Genomic DNA, 8,770 nt, shown 5'->3' on the forward strand with positions numbered 1-8,770 from the left:
CTGCAAGCCCTGCGCTCCTGGATGCAGAGAGGGTGGGACAGGTGGCACCGTTCTGCGGGAGATGGCTCTGCCTGAGCAGAGCCAGAGCAACGCTCCTGATGCCCTGCTGCTGCCCGCTGGGACACACTGGCTCCCTGTGCTGGGCACACTGGCTCCTGGCTGGCATCTCGCCCTGCCCACAGGACAGCGGCATGCCGCAGGCACATCCCGCCCCATCACCAAGCTCCCCCTTCACCCCTTGCCTTTTGTGCTTTCCACAAAGAAGCAGCCCTGGTTCTTTACCACGTGGGCCTGTCATTTCTTTAGGGAGACAAAGGCAAGGGGCACAATGCAGCCCTGCAACAAACTAGCAGGAACAAAATCCCCTGGCTCCCTTCCAGCCCTCTGCTGCAGCACTCACCAGAAACATGCAGGCTGGGAAGAAATGGTATTTTCACTCTTTTCACCCCCCAACCCCTCAACCCTGCCCCTCCCCCCCCAGAAAAAAAACCTTAAGGAAGATGCCGGCATCTCTGAAGCAAAGTCTGCACACCCCAGGCAAGAGCCGAGAGCTCTAAAGGTCGAGCACCTGCAGCTCGCCTTGCCTTGGCCACACATGGGCACGACCTCGGTCCCAAACCCCTGCTCTGTTCAGTGAAACTGTGAAGAGAACCCGAGGAGCTCTGCAAGCAGGCAGGCACATCACGTACACCATGGCTTGACCTGACCCTCGACTGCTGCGAGGCTCCGAGTGATGGTGCAGGCAAGGAACATCTCCCCCTGCCCTCCACGCTTCTCTCTCACCTGCACAGGCCAAAAGCACTCCACAAACCCCTTGCAGGCTGCCCACACGTAACCGGCACCAACACGAGTGCTTTCCACCACAGAGAGAACAGCCACTTTGCGTCACACTTTGTCTCCTGGGACTGCCTGTGAGCCCAAGGGATCAGCAAGGGCAACGCCAAAGACCCCACTGCAGAGCGGGGCACCACAAGGCATTGCTCTAGCAGCAGCCAAACCCCCCCAGGCAGCGGTCGACCAGAGAGGCCTCGCAGCCTTCTCCACTGCCACATCCAGAACCCTCCAAACACGGAGCAAGCCACGAGGCAGCAACTGGAGCTTGGCTTCCCAGTGATGCATCTGTGTGAGAAATGCCATTTCAAAGACCTGAGGATGTAACTAGGTGTAATTATTGTTGTAGATAATGCTTGGCTGAGCACCCACAGCTCCAGGAAGAAGCTCATTACTCAGTCTTTCACAGAGAGTTAACAAAACAAGGCCTTGAAGAAAGCAGCAAGATGACACCATAAGTAAGTCGGCCAGATAAGGGAGTATCCATTCACATGAGCTTGAAGAGAACAAAGACAGCTGATAAACCAAAGAAAACTGCTTGAACTATGGGTGAACTTTCCTAATTAGCATAGTAAAGCACCCATCCAGGAGCAGGGAAGCCCCCCCTAACAACCAAAGCCCCTTCCCCATGGAGCATGCGTAGCAGAAAAGGAGGATACTGTAACGTTAAACGAAGATGAGACGTAGCAGGAACCAATGGGAAAGAGGATGACTGAATGGAGTTGTAAAATGTCCTGATAACTGTAGCTCAAACTGTATGAAGTGTCGGCTGTGTAGTAATGAGGTGTGCCTGGTTTGTGGAATTGTAGACAATTACTTACTTATTGTAATCAATGGTGGCCGTTATAGCCACTGTGGAAGATCAGGAAAATGGCCTAAAAATGGAGCTTGGACTTATAATACCATTTTACAGTTGATGTTGTTCTATAGACAAGAGAGGAAAATGGGATGAAGTACCGTATGTTGATATGTTCTTTGAGTTCCAAAATGATTACAAGAGCAGGAAAAAATGTGGATTAATGGCAAAAGAGACGAATGTGTTAGTTTTAGAGAACGAAGGAGACAGAGGAATGGCAAAGCGTTGTTGTTCTGCATGCAGTATTGGGAAAAGGTGTAAAAAGCTGAAAGACCATCCCGAGGAGGAAGAGGATGTTGAATTCCTGGTAGCTCCGAGAAGAAGGGGCAGAGCCGGGGATGGTGGAGAAAAGGAAGAGGAGGAAGCGGCGCCACCGCCCTCCTGCAGAGAAGAGTGATCCTGATGGGGAGGATGATTTGTCTAGCCCTGTAGCAAGGCGTCCTCGGAGAGGAGGTGCGGTTCTGCTAGCACTCCGGAGACAGGCTGGAGGACCCAGCGGAAATGCAGGGGATGTGAAAGTCCCTTTTTCCACAATGGATTGAGGGTCTTGGAAGGAAATGGCAGGAAACCATAGGGAGGCTCCAGATAAAGTAGTTAAAGTTTTAGAAACAGTAATAGAAAATCATAATCCTGATTGGCGAGATTTGCAGGTAGTATTTTGCAGTAGAGATTTCCAGAGGAAGCCCCAGAGCAGCTGAGCCAGGGAGGAGCGAGGGGAAGCGCTGGGATGCTGCTGCTGGGGGAAGCCCGGGGCAGAGGCAGACAGGCCCTCGGGACAGCCGGGCCCCCCCCCCCGCAGCGCCCCCCAGCTGCCCGCGGAGCCCTCGAGGGCCGTCGCTCTCAGCCCCGTGCTGGGGCGGCGGGAGCCAGGCCCGCGGCAGGAGCGATGCCCCTCTCCTCTGCCGGAGGTCTGGCCGCAGAGCAGGTGCCTCCTGACTTGTGTGTGTCTGACACGGCTTGCAAGCGTTGTCTTACATCGTGTTCCTTTCTCTTCCCTCTGCTCTTCGTTCCTGTGTCTCTTTTCCCCCCACGCCCCCCCCCCCCATATGTATGCTTTCTGAACCTTAGCATGCTGCTGAAGCAAAGGAAAGAAACTAGGGTTGGTGTGTGTGTGGGAGGCAGGGGAGAGAGGGGCTGCTTCAAAGGAGCAGAAGGCAGCTATTTAAAACTGGGGAATCCTGTTCAAAGATCCCGATTTTCTGCTTTCTTGTTATGGGACACAGCAGGAAATTGAGGGGCAGAACAGAAAAGAACCTTTTTTTCTGAAAGGAAAGTCAATAGGTTGCCTATTAATTGCAATTAATTCATGGTATTAAGTCCATTCCCCCGTCCTTCACACTCCAGGGCTGACTTTCATTCGGAGTGTGCCAGGGGCCCGATGGGAAAGGGCAGAGTGAAGGGGCTTTGGGCTGGCTCTTGAGTGCAGCCCCAGGGCAGGGGGCTGGGGGTAGTAAAGGAGTGTGGGGAGAAACAGCTCCATGAACCTCTGCACTAGAGATGAGCTTTTTTGTCTCTTGTTATGGTGTCGGGTTAGGGGTAGGTGTCACATGGGGCTGAGGGGAGGTAAAGCCATGCTGCAGCAGTGCATGGTCTGTTGCCTACAGTCCTGCTCCTAGCCCATGCCAGTCCTTGCAGTTTTGTGGTGAGAGGGATTTCTAGCTGAAAAAAAGCCCCACGAGCAGGAAGAGAGAGGAGAGGGCAGCTCCCCATCTGGCCTGGGGTTCTAGCAGCTGGAGGAGGTGCTGAAAGCCGAGCCCACAGCAAGGGACTGAGGCTGCGGGTTGTCTCACTTCATTTGGGAGGAGAGTGTTCCCATCTGCTGACCTGATGGTCAACCAGGTGGCTGAGCTGGTGAGGAAAGCCTTAAAGTGGGAGCAACTGCGGGGAGAGGGTGAGTCAAAAAAGAGGGAGGAAGTGCTGGCCTGGGCTGGCAAGAAAAAGGTGCAGGGAGATGTGGACAAGAGAAACCCCAGAGAGAAAGTAGTGGGAATGCAGGGAGCTCTGCCTAGGGATGGAGGATGGGCCTGTCGAGAGCTATGAGTGAGGATTAGCAGGCAGACCAAGAGGGGTGGCCTTGTAGTGGATGTGTGCTATGGACTGCCTGAAGAAGGGCAGCCTCTGCAAGGCCTGAGGAGTGTAGAGTTGAGGAGAAGAAAACTCTTCCTGCTACCTAGATAGCAGCTCTCAGCTAGGCTCAAAAGCTGAGACCAGAGGCATGGAGGCAATAGCATGGTGCTGTGTGTCCCCAGGGGGACCACCAAAGCACTGTGATGGGGTCCCCACGGCGGCCACCAGGGCTTTGTGATGGAGGTGGCATCATGGCCACAAGGCCATTGTGATGGGGCGGTTGCCATGGTGACCGTATCCCTACTGGGACCAGAGCCCCCAGGGGTCCCCACTCTGAGGAGAGCAGCTCGACCAGGAGGGAGCAGCTCCCCCTTGGTGCCAGAGTAGCAGGTCCTCACGAGTGGATCCCAGACATGGACAAGGAGCGGCAGGCGAACGCCTGCTCCCAGTCCACGGACGGGCACCCAGGCACGCAGGAGTGCAGGAGGAAGGTGAGTGGTGGGTCTGGAGGGAGAGGCAGGCAGCAGGGCTGGGACCTGCGTGCAGAGCACGAGGATGGTGGGGAAGGGGAGGTGGGGCAAGACAGCCAGGCATGAGCTCGCCCAGTGAGGGGGCATTTATTCGTGGCCCTGGGGATTTTCTCTCAGGTAAAGCACACACCAGCCTGGATACTCCAAGGCCCACAGGGAGCCCGTGAGCTCTGCACTGAGGGACAGGGAGAAGCTGTGGGCCAAGCGCAGCTGGGCCATGCGTGGCCATGAGGTTCCCTTTGACATGGGGCTGGGGTTTCCTGTGCTGCAGGGGCTGCTCGTACCAACACAACCACCTCCATCATGTGCCCCCTTCTTCCCGCAGGTGGGCCAGCAGGAGCTGCACGCAGTGATGCGGCGCAGCCGGACCCCGGCTTCGTCCCACCAAAGGGACAGGCTGCCTTCGCTCCCCGGCCCACAGAGCTCGTGGGCCTCTGAACACGGCATCGTTGCAAAGGTACAGAGCTGAGCGGCGATGGTGGCAAAGCCTCTGCCTGACTCCCCGGAGGTGCCAAGAAGCGGGTGGGAAGTGCTGGGAGAGACCGGGAGGTCTCTGCCCCCAGCAGGCTGACTGCCTGCTCTGCACAGCAGTCTGCAAGGACATGCCTTGGGGTGTCCGAGAGAGCTGCCTTTGCCTGTCTCTTGCCCCACGGTGACAAACCCTCTCCCCACCCGGCCTTTGGGAGCAGAGCAGCAGCCGCCCACATGGGAGAGTGCAGCCATTGGCGAGGCCATCGGGGCCACAGGAAGTTTCCATGTGGGAAGGATGGAGGGCAGGGGGGAGGATGGCAGGAACTTAGCCTTTCTCATGGGCTTTGATTGCAGGTGGTGGAGGAGACTGCCAGGGACGTTCCCATTGTGGCACAAGCTCTGCATCCCTCCACCAGCCCTGTAAGGAAGGCTCCTCTGGGGCACAGGGAGACAGCGCCTGGCAGGACTCGCGCAAGAGCAGGGCCACCACATCTGCCTGGCTTACCACCTCTCCCAACCAAGGCAGCTCGGCAGGCCCATGGAGGCCTGGAGACCTCTGCAGCTAAAACTGCAGGATCTACAAGGCAAGCCAAGCTGCCTGCTCTCGAAACATCCGGCAGGTCTTCTCCCCGAGGCAGGGCCAATGCCATGGACACCAAAGGGGTGGCCAGGAGAACCCTGGAGAGAGAGACCAAAGGATTAGAGAAGCTGGCAGTGAATTCCAGCACAGCTGCTGCCAGGGAACCCTTCCCACCTGGTAGTGCTGCTGGGAAGGCTGTGGACTCAGGGAAGAGCCTGGCAGAAGAAGAGCTAAAGCCATGCCCTCTTTCCTTGCCTCCCCTTCCAAAACGCAAGCAGGAAGCTCACGGTCCCACCCGGGCAATGCAAGAGCTCGTCCACTGCTTGCCTGAGCCCAGGCCTGGCTCTTGTGCATCAGCCCTGGGAAAAGCAAGGCTCTTGCTAGACAACAGTACCAGGACAACTCTTCCCCTGACAAGCCAGCAACTCTCCGGAAGCTCCTCCTTTGTCCCAGCAGCACAGGCCATTCCTGAAAGGGAGATGCGAAGCACGCCAGCATACAAGGAGCAGGATGAGCTGCTTTCTGCTCCCGGAGATGCCTGTGGGCAGGAGGTCAAGGCACACTGTTCAGGCACGCTGGTGCAGAGGCAGGACTTGGTGCTAAGCAAGTCCTCAGTGTCCCAAGGTGCAGACCTGCAGCCTCGTGAACTGCAAGTGCCCCCTGCTGAGACGTGCCAGGGAGAAATAGCCTCTTCTGCCCCGGATGATGCCCTGCAGTGTGCGACAACAGCCACAGGTGTTTCAGAGGAAGCTGGACTCCCCATGCCCTGCTGTGCAGAGGTGTCAGCTGGCTTTGAAGAAGACATCCCTGCCATCTCCCACAGTGACATGGCCCCACCATCGCCTTCCGTGCCTGAGCCTGCCAGCCTTGTGCAGAACATCCTTGGAGGAGTTGGCCTGGAAATGATGGCTGAGAGCCAGGGCCCTGCCCCACAGGGCCCTGCCCCGCCTGCTGGGGCTGTGCAGGGTGCAGGCCTGGGGCTGGAGTCTGCTGCCTTGAGCCGTCCTGATGACATGAGCCCTGGACCTGGCCGGCATCCAGCACAGCCTGATGTGAACGAAGCCACGACGGAGCTCAGTGCAGCCGTGCCCAAAAGGACATCATCAGCACAAACCAGCAGTCTAGCAGTACCAGCAAGCCCAGGCCAGGACGAGCCCACAGAGCAGGACAAAAGCACAGTCCCTGCAGCTCAGCAAGGGCCTGATGCCCGTGCTGGTGGGGGCAAAAGGGAGGTCAGCGGGGCCGGTGCACCCGCTTCCCCAGGCAAGGGCGGTGCGCATGGGACCCCACGATGCCCCCGGGCAGGGCAGGGCCCAAAACAGCAGCCTTTGGGCATCATCTGCCATGTGCAAGGACAGCCTCTGCGCGTGCACCCCGACAACACCTCGCAGTATCTCGCAGTGCTCTCCATCAAAACAGAGCCGCTGGAGGAGCTCGAGAGGAGCAGCCTGGCGCGCACCGGGCACACCTTGGCGCAGCTGCGAGAAGCCTGTTTCCAAAGGAAGAAGCTGAGCCTGCAGGAGAGCGAGGGCGAGGAGGCCAAGGGGAAACGTTTCTCCCTGACAGCGTCAGGATCCCTCAACGTCAAACGCAAGGAGGTGAGTGCCAAGGATGGGCTGGGCCAGGTGGCAACCCTGCCTGCGCTGGGGCCAGCCGCTGCGCCACACTGCAGCAGCGTGACTCTCCCAGTGGGAGCAGGGCCCCGGGAGGCCTTTCGTGGTGGGAAAAGCAGCACCCTTCACAAATGTGCCTCTCTTCTTTTAGCTGCTGGCCAGAAATTCTTTCTATAATTTGTGGAAACCAGAGCTAACGCGAGTGGAGCTGCTGAAGGATGCCAGGTGCAAGTGGGAGGTGCTGGAGCGGCTGTATGCCCATGCCCCCAGGAGGGAGTGGGAGGTGGGAGCCAGGAAGAGAGTGCTGGGAGCGGCGCAGGAAGAGCAAGGGGACTGGAGCACTGAGGAAGAGGAGGCGGACGCAGATGAAGAACTTCTGCAAAGCGAGGAGCTGGAGGAAAACACGTCCTTGCGCGAGATCTGGGTCAGACCTAGCCTCAGGAGCCTCTTAGCAGACGAGGAAACGTGCCCCCAGAAGGTGCCTTGCTCACCCAGCGTCAAGGCTGGAGGCACTGCCAGGGAGGCAGCCGGTGACATGGAGAACATGCCTCTGGACCCAGCAGTGCTTGGAGGAGCCGAAGCAGGGGCATGTGCTTTGGGGGATGGCTTTCAGGAGGCAGGGGACAGCGTGTCTCTGGCGCCATCAGAGAGACCAGAAACAAAGCCAGAGGCCTGTCCTGCAGCCCGAGACCCTCAGGAGGCAGAGGAAAAAGTGCCTGCCTCTGCAGCAGAAGCTGTGCCGGAGGCCCGTCTCTTGGCTGGAGGCCCTTGCGAGGAGAGCAACAGCCTGCCTCTCAAAGCACCACTGCCCGAGGGAAGAAAAGCAGTGGCTTCTGCCTTGTGTGGAGGCCCTCCTCCCCAGGTGAGCAAGGAGCACATCATTGGTGTCCACCATCAAAGGGGTCTGCTGTGTGAGCTGTGTCTGGGGTGTGCAGGGTGGGGGCAGAGAGCTGCCCCGTCCTGTGGGACCCCCCTGCCCATGGTGCCAAGCTGTCCCCCTGAGGCCTTTGCCCTCTGCGATATCTGCCATGGGGGAGCTGCCTGGTGCTCTCCATTTCCAAGTGCCCAAGGCCCAGGGCTGAGGTCCCCTCCAACGCCTGCACTGCGGTCAGCCCTGGGGCCTGGATGCAGAGCGAGGAGGGAAGGGGTGACCCCAGCAGCAGCCCCCTCCCACACCCAGCGAGCCAGCCCCCTTCTGCCACCCACCTGGCCACCTCTCTTCCCCCCTGCCCGTCACAGCCCCCAGCCCAGCCCTGCTGCTACAGCCCCACGACAAGCCTTGTCCCGTCTCTGTGCCACCCGCAAGTCCCTTGCCTTGGGACTCACAGCTCTTGGCAGCATCCCACAACCCCAAACCCTTCCGCACATCCATCCCGGGGCACCAGTGTCCTGAGCATCACCAGCTGATGGCACGTGGTGTGTGTGCTTGCTCTCCCCGTGCAGGTTGCCTCTGAGCCCAAAGAGGAGAAGTCATCCCCTATCTTCAGACAAGCACCAGAGGTGGACCCAGGTACGCACCCAAGTCAAGAGCCCTTCTGGGCACGGCGGGCCCGTGCCAGCACAGCGAGCGGCACCGGGGCCGGCAGCAGCAAGCGCTCGGGGGCTGGCCGTGCTGAGGCCATGACCCCTCGGGAAAGGCCTTGGTGGTGGCGACAGGCAGGTCCTGCACCCCCACAGCCCCTCGCCCACGCCTCTCCTTCCCCCACAGGCATCACCACCCTCCCGGACACCGCAGCTCCCAGGCGACGGCCCTCGCTGCTCAGGACGGTGCTTCGGGCTCTGCGCAGAGCTTTCTGCTGCAGCTGTGCCACGGGGCAGTGAG

Source organism: Struthio camelus, chromosome 32 (assembly GCF_040807025.1).
Source record: "Struthio camelus isolate bStrCam1 chromosome 32, bStrCam1.hap1, whole genome shotgun sequence".
Classification (NCBI taxonomy): Eukaryota; Metazoa; Chordata; class Aves; order Struthioniformes; family Struthionidae; genus Struthio; species Struthio camelus.